A 12043-nucleotide genomic window follows, 5' to 3' on the forward strand; every position below is an offset into this window, starting at 1 on the left:
AGGACAGACACAAAACATGCAGTTATAGGCTGCTAATCTCATTTCCATTTTCAGGACTCCGGAACAAACCCTTTCAAATGTTGAAGGTACCAAGCCTCTGCCCCCAGCACTGACCTCTCTCCAAGATGTAACTGATGCCGTGGTAGCCTCGAAGGGGTATCCCTTGCACATACCTGCCTTGGCCTTTGCTTATACTGTGTCCTCCGGAAGTGCCTCTCAGCCCCTCCCCCATGTCGAAATCCTCCCCTCTGTACTGGGGCTAACTCTGAATCTCCCAGCAACACACACCACATGAGCTTCCGCTCCCGTCACTTGGGTGACCAAGTGCTCCAGTGTGCCCAGGAGTGAAGCTTCCTGGTGTAGGGCACTTCGATGACTGCACAAGAAAGGACTGCCACCGACCAGCTTAGAACAATGCCCGTATGAACTTACACCCAAATGGCTGGGTAGCTCCAAGTCTCCAAGGCTGAAAATCAAGTGTTGACCAGGCCGAGTCATCCGCTGGAGATTCTGGGTAAAAGTCTTTTTCCAAGCTCATTCAAGTTGTTGGCAGATTTCAATTTCTTCCAGTGTACGGGCTGAAATCCTCATTTCCTTGTCAGCTGGAGGCCACTCAGCTCCTAGCAGCTGACACCCCTATTCCTTGCCATGTGATCTCTATCTCTAAAGCCTTGTTGAATTGCCCTGGGCTTCAGATCTCACTGACTTCTGTCTCTGGCCTCTAAACCCAGATTTTAAAGAGCTCCTCTGATAAGGTCAGGCCCACCCATCTCATGTCTGTATCTTTTTTTTTTGAAGATTTTATTTATTTGACAAAAAGAGATCACAAGTAGGCAGAGAGGCAAGGAGAGAGAGAGAGAGAGGAGGAAGCAGGCTCTCTGCCCAGCAGAAAGCCCCATGTGGGACTTGATCCTAGGACCCTGAGATCATGACCTGAGCTGAAGGCAGAGGCTTAACCCACTGAGCCACCCAGGCAGCTCTCATCGCTGTATCTTAAAGTCAACTCATTTGCACTTGGAAAATCTCTTCACGGCAACACCTACATTTAATGTTTTATTGAATAAGTGGGTGAGTTTGTGTGTACAGCAGGGGCCAGGAATTGGGGAGTCATCCTAGAATTCTGCCTACCACATCTGGGATGAAGGCTCATGGTGCTAAAACCAGGACCATCCCAGGCAAACTGGGACCGCTGGTCACCCTGTTAGCATGATTGGTTATTAGCAGAATTGGCTATTCATCTCTCTTCTGACCCCAGCCCACAGCTGTGCCCTTCCTGGGTTCTCACCCTTCACGGGTTCTTGGTAAGGTGCTCTGGATCCAGATGACAAGATGGCTAATGCTTTTCTGTGCACATTGGGGCCGTGCCAATCACAGAGGGGCTGAGACCATGGGCACCAGGCCACACAAAGCTGGGTTTCAGTTTTGTTACCAGTGTTGTGATCTTTGCCTAGACATCTAGATTCTGGGAGCCTCATATATTTTTCTTCTGTAAAGTGGGAAGATTAACAATACGCAGCTAACAATGTGGGTAGGAAGAGTAAATGAGGTTACGTGCATTAGGCATTGAACTCCAGGCCTGGTGTATGGTTAAGCACCCAGTGATGCCAGATGCTATTATTATTATCAATGATTATCATCACTATGCCAGAGCCAGCTGAGTGCCGTGTATAGGTAAGGCTCAAAGCAAAGGGCTGTCTTTCCATCCATTCGTAGTCCCTCGGCATGTATAAGCATGGAAGGGTTTTCCAGCAGTGGCGTCCCGGCCATCCTCAGTAACTGAGCTCTACTCTGAAAATTCCTTGGGTAATTTAGGGCAAGAAACACATCTTCCTTCAATTTACAATTTTTGGGTGGTACGGCAGTACAGATGTTAAATATTTTCTGTGACTAATATTAATATTAGTCATTAATATGACTCCAGAAGGTCGGGGGTGTGGGCCGGTAATTCTGAATCCTTTGAACATCTTAGCAGCCTCTCTGGATGAAACGTGCATGTTGAATGTGGCATTTTATAAAATTAAAAAAAAAAAAATCTGCTGAAACAGCTGTGGGGTCCCTGCACACCAGAGGGATGTCTTAGAGCCGTCACTGGACCTTGGGGCACAGGGCCTATTTGGAAAACATCTGGAAACGGCCCATCCAACTTCATGAACACGGCAAATCAAGTATGAAGTTGTTTATTAAGGAATTCCTCAGTTTCAGGGCATTTCATTGTAAAACAAAACAAAACCAAAACCAAAACCAAAAACAAAACCCCTGCAAACTGGTGCCACAAGAAGTATGGTATTGTTTGATTTAAAATAATTCCAACTTTAAATGCTTCCTTGCAAGACAACACACAGACACAAACAAAAGGCGGACAAACGTCCCCTTCTCGTCCTCCTCCTCCTAAAGTACATAGCTCGGGCTTTAAATCCAGGACTACAGCCTTTGTCCTGGATCCTGCAGGCCAGGTGGTCACACAATCAGCAAGCCAGTAACAATTGGAGACATTACAATTTTCTACTTCGCTGCCGTAAACAAACACTGAGCAACGGGGCAGAGAATGCCTGGGACAGCCGCAACGTGAATAGTGAGGGAAGACAAACAGAACTGTGCCCCAAGACTTAGACCGGGCCTCAGGCAGTTAAAAAAAAAAAAAAAAAGAATCTTCCTCCCTTCCTCCAACTCCGTCCCTCAACAGGAATGTTCCAATGAAGGCTCTCCTAATACCTAAGCTTAGTCAAGCTTAGCGAGCTGTAACAGGCCCAAACAGGGGCCAGGGTGACCTCCACAACCAATCGCTTTGTAATTGTTGGGGACACGGCGATTTCCCTCGCTCCTTGCCCCTCCAGCGCTGCCTGTAGATAATACTTAAAGGAGTTGAAGTTGAGGGGAAGTTTTCTTTAATTGCCTTTTCAGTTCTGTTTATTTATGTGGATTCTAGTTCCCATCACGAGAGTTATTTTTTGAAATAGTCTGAAATCTGTAGGCTGTTCCGTCCTTCTTTTCCACGTCACTTGAACGAGAGTCCCATCCCAAAATGACTTTGATGTAATTTCTAGTCACCTTGTCTGGTGGTTGTGTCCAGCTGTCTGTGAGCCTCAAAGGACGTTAGAGGTGCCTTGAGGCCAGCAGTTCTTTCTCACAGGGCCAGTGATGGGCACCAGCCTGGCGGGTCTTGGATGTACCAAACCGGAATCTGGGGGCTGGCCCAGAAAGGGTGCGCAAAGGGCGCCCCTGTTCCTCGTCCCAGCCCGGTGAATCTGGTGTGGCCCATGGCAGGATGTGCATCTGGGAGCCACAGGAGAGCGAAACCTACTCCGCACCCCGGTGTCCTCTATTTGTAGATGTGAAAACCTAGTTCCAGAAAGAGGTCATGATCTAAGGTCATCTGATTAAGTTAGTGGTAGGGGTGTCCTGACTCAGTCCAAGATTGTTTCTGGGGCCTGTCTGTCCCCTGGAAAAGTGTCTTAGGGCTCGCCAGACACTAGGACATTTCCTCAGCAGCTGTGTGCATGGCCGTTCGGACTCTAGAGCACAGCAAGGGCCCCCGAGTGACGGGGACTGCTGGCACACTTTGAATTTACAGGGAAGTTGCCTCCTCTGGAGACCATATTCACGTCATCAAATTCTCCCTTGGAAGAAACCCAGCTCCTTGCCTGGCTTGCTCCATGTGGCTTCTTCGGGTCATTTCTCTTGCCTGCTGTGTTTGTCTGAGCCTAGTGGTTAGAGCTCAACGTGAGAGTCACGGTAGCAATGGTATCATTGCTGGCGAACTCTCTCTCTCTCCTTCTAAAGAGGAGAAAGCAGTGATTCCCCTGAGCCACTGATCAATCCCTAGTGTGTTTGTACTCCCCGGGGACTTCAGGGGGCTGGGTGCCTACCACGGTGCATAAGAACCGAGATTTTTGGTCCCAGTCTGGCACCTGCTGGGCAGTCAGGCAGGGTGGCTATGTTCCCTAGAGGGGCACCTCTTTCTCAAATGAAAATCACAGCAGCGTTGGAATCAGTGTGCCATCTCTCTTCGGTTTGTCACCATGGCCCATAGTGGCCCGGGCTGCGGAGAGCAGCTTTCACCTTCGAAATTCACCTGAAATAGTTGCGTCATAATTTAGAAGACCAATGATCTGACTTAGCGCTGTGTCTTCTCTTCTTCATCTTCTCGGGACTTCTCTTCATCCTTTTCTCCTTTCTTCCTCTCAGTCTTTTTCGTGTCCTCCCTTTATCCTCCTGTGCCGTGGCTTCCCTCTCCCTCCTCTTCCCCACTCAGCATCCTCACCACCATCCCTCGTGGAAGTGGTCATCGTCTAAGCACCACAATTCTGTAACCTAGAGAGGTAAGCCTACATTCAGTGCCTTGTTGAGCCATACTGCACAATGAGGGCAGAAGTAAAACAACAACAACAACAACAAAAACCACCAGTAAGGAGAGACATCCTGTCTTTATTTAAAAATTTGATATTTTCTGTATCACGAATGTTTTGCATTATGTTTTAGTTTTAAAAATATTGCATTGAGGGTTGCGTGGCTGGCTCAGTTGGAAGATCTCGGGGTTAAGTTCGAGCCCCATATTGGGTATAGAGATTACTTTAAAAAGTAGACTTAAAAAATATTGCCTTAAAATATTTATCCCGAGTCCTGAGTTTTTTGATGTCCCCTTCAGTTTTGCACGCTGGTCTCAGTTTTGCCTCAGCCCCTCCCACCTCTCCCAATATAATTTAACTGGTGAATAAGTCCTAAGTCCTGGTAATTCTACTTTATAACTTCCTCTGAAGGTCTCTCTCCATCTGTCTCTCTGTTCCTGTCTCTCTCTCTTGAGATTTTACTTATTTATTTGAAAGAGAATGAGAGAGAGAGAGAAAGGGGGCAGGCACGGATGGGGGAGGAGCAGAGCACGAGGGAGAAGCAGACTCCCCGCTGAGCTGGGAACCAGTGCGGACTCATGACCTGAGCCAAAGACACATGCTTCACCTAGTGAGCCACCCAGATGTCCTGTCCTTGTCTTTTTTTTTCTGCCCTGTCTTTCCATCTCTGTCTTTCTGTCTCACTCTGTCTCTTTGTCTCTTTATGTCTCTGTCTCTCAGTTCCACTGCTACCGCTTCACATGAGGACACCGTCATGGCTAGCCAGGACTATAGCAACAGCCCCACACCTGTCTTCCTGACTCATCCTTCCTTGATCCCTATTGGTCCTTTTTCTCCAGTCATTCCAGGGTGATGTTCTCATAAAGCCTCCATTTGACGTCTTCTGGTATCTGCCCACTGCCAGCCACATCGCACTCACATGTGAGCTCGACACTGGGAATCCTCCCATGTTTTGCTGTAGCCCTCTCTTCCTCTTTTCCTTCTGCCACTTCTTAATATATAAAATAGTTGCTTCCCTCTTGGTTAGGGAGTCTGGGACATAGGAAATCTAACAGTAGATCTCTTGAATGAAGAGGTATTCGTGGAAAAGCAGATTAATGGTCAGATAAGTTTGGAGCTGGTTTTCTGTTTCCCCTTAGCATATGAAACCCTCTGAGAAGACTAGATAAAGGAACTCTTTGCCTGTAGTCTGGCATTTCCCCCAAATTCACTCATGGAACCTCTTTTTAACATTCAGAATTAACCTTGTAAATGAGATGTTTTGCAGAACAGTTTGAAAAACCGAATTGTTCCAAGAGTGAAAAAATTGCAGACGATCAATCTAAAAACCAGTGTTCTAGGGTTGCCACTCATGTCCCTTCATTTATTCCATTGCTCATGTTTCATGCGATCAGTTCAGAGCAAGTCAAAATGAATATGACATTAAGTTTCTGTCCCCAGGATATTCCCTGGGAAGATTGTCAAAGCAATATGATAAGGGAGGTGGTAGTGGTAGGAACAAATTCTGCTGGGGAGTCAGAATGACCTTTGAAAACCAAAGCTGTCTGAACTAGGTCTTGAAAGAATAAGAAATTGTAGATGGAGTAGGTAAAGAGATACTTTCATAAGAAAGGGACTGGAGTTTATAAAGAGCACAAAATAATATCTTGTATCCAGGAAATGGTGAATATAGAGCATGTGATGGCATGGGGTTGGACATGGAGGAGAGAAGTCTTGGATAAGATGAGTTCCATGTTTCACAGTCAAGAGGGCCCTGTGTGAATGGTTCCCCCTTTCATTGTGCAGTGTACAACCTGCACACCTGGCAATGGTGGCCCTCAAATGCTAGTGAGTTAAGCAAGGTCACATCCTAGAGGGATGTTAGTGTTGAGACTTGAGACTTTAGGCAGCTATGGCCAATGCAGGTAACATTGCTTTTCGGCTAACCTCTTTAAAACTACACAATATATGGATAATTGTTTATTTTTAAAAAGTTTAAATGAAATAGAAATTAAGAGTTAAAAGACCAAGACCCACCTTTTTTTTTTTTTTTTAAGATTTTATTTATTTATTTGACAGAGAGATACAGAGAGACCACAAGTAAGCAGAGTGGCAGGCAGAGGGAGAGGGAGATGCAGGCTCCCCACTGAGCAGGGAGCCCTATGCTGTGCTTGATGCCAGGACCCTGGGATCATGACCTGAGCCAAAGGCAGACGCTTAACTGACTGAGCCACCCAGGCGCCCCACCCCACCCTTTCTTTACCCTTACCCTAACCATAATCTGACCCTCCTTGCCCTGCTCCCAGATGACACCTCTGTCAGTGGTTTCCGTGTATCCTTCTAGAATGTGCATGCATACACGGGTACACTTATGACTATACTAGCTAGTAGGTTTCCTACTTGGGTGGGATCATGGCCTGCGTTTGGTTCTGCAACTGGCTCCTGTCACCTTGTGATGGGTATGAGAACTTCCAATCTCAGGACAAGTGGCAGTTGATCTCGTTCTTTCTCACAGCTACTGTCCCTGATATTGTGGCCTCTGTTTTGGGGTTTTGTGAATGGGCACAGCCTTCAGGGGCCATTTGTACTGATTATTTCATGTTCCTCCTGCTCACAGACCTGGTAAATGGAATAAGATAGTAACAACAGTGGTTCTGAGTCCTTACCATCAGTGTCACTGGGCGACATTTGGAGACCTTATTCTGTGGAATAAGACCCCCCCTTACCTGCCATACAGTTGACTCTCGAACAACACAGGTTTGTACTGTGTGGATCCACTTATACACAGGGTTGTTTTTTTTTTTTAATATATATAAATACAATACAGTATTAAAAGTACCTTCTCCTCCTCATGATTTTCTTTTCTTCTTTTTTTAAAAGATTTTATTTATTTATTTAAGAGAGAGATTGAGAGAGAGTGAGAGGGAGAGGGAGAGAGATCATGAACACAAGCAGGGGGAGCGGGAGAAGCAGGCTCCCTGCTGAGCAGGGAGCCCGATGTGGAACTTGATCCCAGGACCCTGGGATCATGACCTGAGCTGAAGGCAGACGGTCAACAGACTGAGCGACCCAGGCGCCCCTCCTCAAGACTTTCTTAACATTTTCCTTCCTCTGGCTTACTTTGTGGTAAGAATGCGCTATCTAATACATACAACCCGCAAAATGTGTATCTGTCGAGTCCTTCTGTTACGGGTTGGCTCCCAGGCAGTAGCAGGCTATTCACAGTTGTGTTCTGGGGGGTGGGGTGGGATCAGAAGTTACACGTGGATTTTTGACGCAGTAGGTGGTCGGTGCCCCTAACCGCTAAACCACTCAAGGGTCAGCTGTATTTCCTTCACACCGCTTCCACCCCCTGGAATACTATTTATTTATTTCTGTTTACTGTCTCTCTTGCTCTCTCTCTCTCAGAACTCCACATGGGCAGGGGCTCTGTGACGGAATCCCACGTGCTAGAACAATCGGCACACAGGGGCCACTTGGGAAATGTTGGCTGGGTGACTAGGGGCACAGAGGGAACGACTCTCGTAGTCTGGCTGCTGTCACGGAATACCACAGGCTGCGTGGCTTATAAACAACGGAAATGTATTTCTCACGGTTCTGGGCTGGAAGTCCAAGAGGTGGCGTGGATAAGGGCTTGCTTCTGGGTTTATGGAAGGCCATCTTCTCATTGCGTCTTCGGAAGGCAGAAGTGGTGAGAGAACTCTGGCGGGCAGAGGGGGGTCCCTTTTATTAAAAGCACTAATCCCATTCATGATCTCATTGCCTCCCGAAGGTCCCACCTCCTGCTACCATGACATTGGGGGTTAGGGATTCAACATACGAATTTTAGTATTCCAGTACACATGGAGACCATTGCAGTGACTGAGGAAGCTCTTTTCATTTTGTGCTATGGGTCTCCAGGGAGATGAAGAAGTTGACACCGATCAGTGACCCAGCCCCTTGAAGGTACAGATCAGGCCAGGGTGTGGTGACAAACAGAGATTGAGGACAGTCTCAGGAGTCTTGGCACCAGGGCACAAAGACCTTATCCAAACAACCCCGGGGAATTTAAACAATTCTTTTCATCATTCACTGAATTTCTTTCCAAAACCTTCAAATGCAGAGGAGGAACCAAAGTAGGGAGATTGTTTATGATCTCTGGTCTCTTTTTTCTAACCTTGAAGCTCAGTGAACAAAAACAATGGCGCTCACCCCAGAAGAATGTTGAAAGTTGCATGTTATTTTACCTAAGTTCATCGGGCTGTTTAAAACGGGAGGAGGAAATATATCACGGAGTGGCATTAACGAGCACTGGTTTTCTGAGAGTGTGGCCAAGTTCAGAGGGTGTTTGACACGCATGGCTTGACACCCTCTTCTCAGGACCAGGAGAAAGGAACCACAAGTATCTCATCACTTCACTAAGCCTTAGTCTCCTCATCTGAAATGGGGTGATAAGAGTGACCTTGGTGTTTGAGGGCGAAACAAGCGGGTGAGTCTGAAAGTGCTCGGTAGACGGCCAGTGTTGTACCAGGTGCATCGCTGTATCATTATGAAAGGATCTGAACTCTGCATGGTAAAGGTGGCATAGACCAATAGCAGGATAATTCACTGAGATACCCGTTTGGAATTTGCTCTTATTGTATTTCGCCCTTTCTCGTTCTAGGTAGATAGCCCTTTGGGGTTTCCTTGTATCAGGGCTCCTTGGGCACAGGGTTGAACGCAGGAGTTCTTCAAGATAATTTTCTCTCCCTTTCTTTCTTGTGTTATTTTTTTTAAAGATTTTATTTATTTATTTGACCCAGAGAGAGATAGGGAGAGAGGGAACACAAGCAAGGGGAGTGTGAGAGGGAGAAGCAGGCTTCCCGCTGAGTGGGGAACCTGATGTGAGGCTCCATCCCAGGAGTCCGGGATCATGGCCTGAACCGAAGGCAGACACTTAACTGACTGAGCCACCCAAGGCACTCCTCTCTCTGCCTTTCTGGCCTGGCTTTGGAAAAGATTGTGCTAACCTGGGAAGGAGGCAGCCGGAGAGGCTGGGGAGTAGGAGCAGAAGAGAGAGAATCAGGGGAGTGGAGAGAAAGTGAGCTGAAGAGGTCTTCCCGACATAGAAGAGAAGTGGCTTGAGTTCCAGGCCCTGACTCCCTTCCCTTTCAGGACCCCAGAGTGGAGGCAGAGCCGTGGTGAGCCCAGGAACCGGCATCTTCTGCAGACGCCACAGCCCAGGAGCAGGTGAGCTACTAGCCTGGAAAGACCTTGATGTGCGAGGATCTCAATAACCAGAGGCCTTTACAGCTACTGCACTGATGCACCCTGGGCCCTTCCATGTCCCCCTGAGTGGGTGCTGCTGCTGCTTCCGGGAGGACCCCCATTCATTCCTGACCAAGGTGCTGAATTTCTTCACCCACCAGGGCAGGGCGCTCCTAAGCAGAATTAGTTTATTTATAGAACAATCATGCGCGTTTCTTTCCTGCCCACAGTTATGGACTAACAGTATTACCTGATCCCTATAGGTCATAATACCAAATAAATGCCTTTGGGCAAGAATGTTAGTTAGATAGCAACATCTGGAAGAGACTGAAAGAACCAGCTGACATCGGGAAATCATTGTCCTATTTTTGCCTCTGGCACCAACAAGCTCTGTGACCTTAAGTAAGTCAGTTCCCCATCTGGACCCTTGTCTATGTGTTGGTTAAATATAGGGAACTGGACTGAATTCCAGTCCATGTTACTGCAAATTTGGAATGGGTTTGGGAAGCACGAAATCGTCATGAACCCATATTCTTAACTAAGGGCCTAGTTCAGAAGATGTTCCAGTCTGTTAATTTCCATTTCAAAAGCAATTGACTTTTTGGTGAAGCAGCTTATGCAATTGCAGAACAGAGCCCACGTAAATGTGGCATTATGTTTGTTACGTGCGTAGGCAACACTTGTTCGTGCTCTTGTGGTCTCTCCTTCGGGATTTTGGTCTTCATGGTAATGTGTGCTTCCTGGGATTTTCATTAAAAAAAAAAAAAGCGCCTTTGGAAAAAACCCATCCTTCCATAACCAGCTCATCTTTCACTGGGGCTGGGGCAGTGTAAACATGACCGCATGAGGCTCCGTGTTTATGTTTTCTCAATGACTTCCAGATCAAATTTGCTGTGTTTACAAGATGGAGACACTTTTTCTAACCGCCAGGACTGCACATTCACAAGGGGGGGGGGGGGGTGGGGGGGGGGTGATGCCCCAGCTGGGATCTGCTTCCAGTTATCCTTGTCTCTGACAGTGTCTCCGTGGATGCCCCGGCAGGATGAAGGCCTCGCTCAGCAGCCAGCCGCCTGTAGACACTGGCTTTTCCTACTCAGATGGAACCAACATGCTCCCTTATTACTATTATTTTCAACTTTAAGTCTCAGATCCCGAGGTAGGATCCTGACTACAGAGGTAATCTTCCTCAATCCACGCTTGACAATTGCTTTACGTTTTCCCTATGTCTCTCTCAATCCTAGCCTCATCCAAAGCCCTTGAATCTCCTTCTGGAGTTTTGGACCAGTGGTAACCTAACTCCCAGAAGCCCCTGGGTGACCACGTGGTTGGCAGGACATCTGTTGACATATCCTTCGGTGTTCAGGAAGCCTTTGACTCTTTTACCTTGGCGGGGATAATATGCAGGCGCGCTTGCGCGCGCGCCTGCGCGCGCGCACGCGCGCACACACACACACACACACACACACACACACACACATATCCCTTTAACATAAGCATTTCACAGAAACCCCCTGTGTTAGATGTTGAATGTTTGTAAGAGATAGCACTTGACCATGGAGCTGGCACCCCGACTAGCTGTCACCATGTCCTTGTACGGTTTCTGTCAGTGGGCAGTGGGGTGCACTCTCCCCCGCCTCTCGGGGTTGGGGGACGCACGGCACAGACAGGAAAGAGTGGACTCGCCTTCAAGAGCCTGATTCACGGTCAGGAGCTGATCCACCAGCAGCCCTGCCGGGTGGTGTGACCTTGGCCCAGTCTAACTCTCTGAAGCCGATTTCCTGTTCTGCCCTTTGCCTCCTGGGGATAAGCCACAGTACCATGGGACATGCCAGGCATGAAAGGATATTGTACCTAATAAAATACCATGGAAGGAAGAAGTTCTGTGACCGTCAGGCTCAAGGTTCTCAGGGAGGAGGTTAAAGAGGCTCAGGGATGCCAGCCTGTTGCTAGGCAACTGGAGTTATTTGTAAAAACAAGTTAAACTTTTTTTTTTTTTAATTTTAATCATTAGCATCCCTGAAACTCAAGACATGAGGTGTCTGGTGTCTCTCCAGCTTTCCCCTTCACCTTTTCGTGGACTGTGCCATGACGGTGGCAATTTACTTCTCTCTCTGGGGTTCCAGCTGCCCTTGTCAACTGGGGGGTTGGGCTTGGTGGCGACTGACGAGCCTTTCAGGTCCAGAGGGCTGCAGTGTTGCTCTGTGGTTCTCCCGACTGGGGTATAGGAAGCTGTGATAGGAGCGGTAAGAAAGGGAGACTCTCTAGTTACGCCTTGGCTGTAGGGTTTTTGGGAAATAAATAAGCAAATGAAAATTTTATAGCCAGGGCAAGCAGATCTAAATCAATTTTAATGGCTATTCTTACTAAAGGTTTTGATTTCACCCAAAATATGTATTCTTTGATCACCCTTCCCCCTCACACAAGACACACACACACACACACACACACACACACACACACCCCATACATGCGTTCTTATTTCTGCTTGCCTG

The 12043-nt window shown here is 47.5% G+C and overlaps 1 long non-coding RNA gene across 1 annotated transcript; it reads left to right on the forward strand.

The window, feature by feature from the left end:
- The first annotated feature begins 393 nt into the window (after positions 1-393).
- LOC132010028 (uncharacterized) lies at positions 394-10702 on the forward strand. Its single transcript, XR_009402125.1, has 3 exons — positions 394-514; positions 9459-9533; positions 10570-10702. It is a non-coding gene; the product is annotated as an uncharacterized LOC132010028 (long non-coding RNA).
- Positions 10703-12043: the final 1341 nt, after the last annotated feature.

Source organism: Mustela nigripes, chromosome 2, assembly GCF_022355385.1.
Source record: "Mustela nigripes isolate SB6536 chromosome 2, MUSNIG.SB6536, whole genome shotgun sequence".
Lineage (NCBI taxonomy): Eukaryota > Metazoa > Chordata > Mammalia > Carnivora > Mustelidae > Mustela > Mustela nigripes.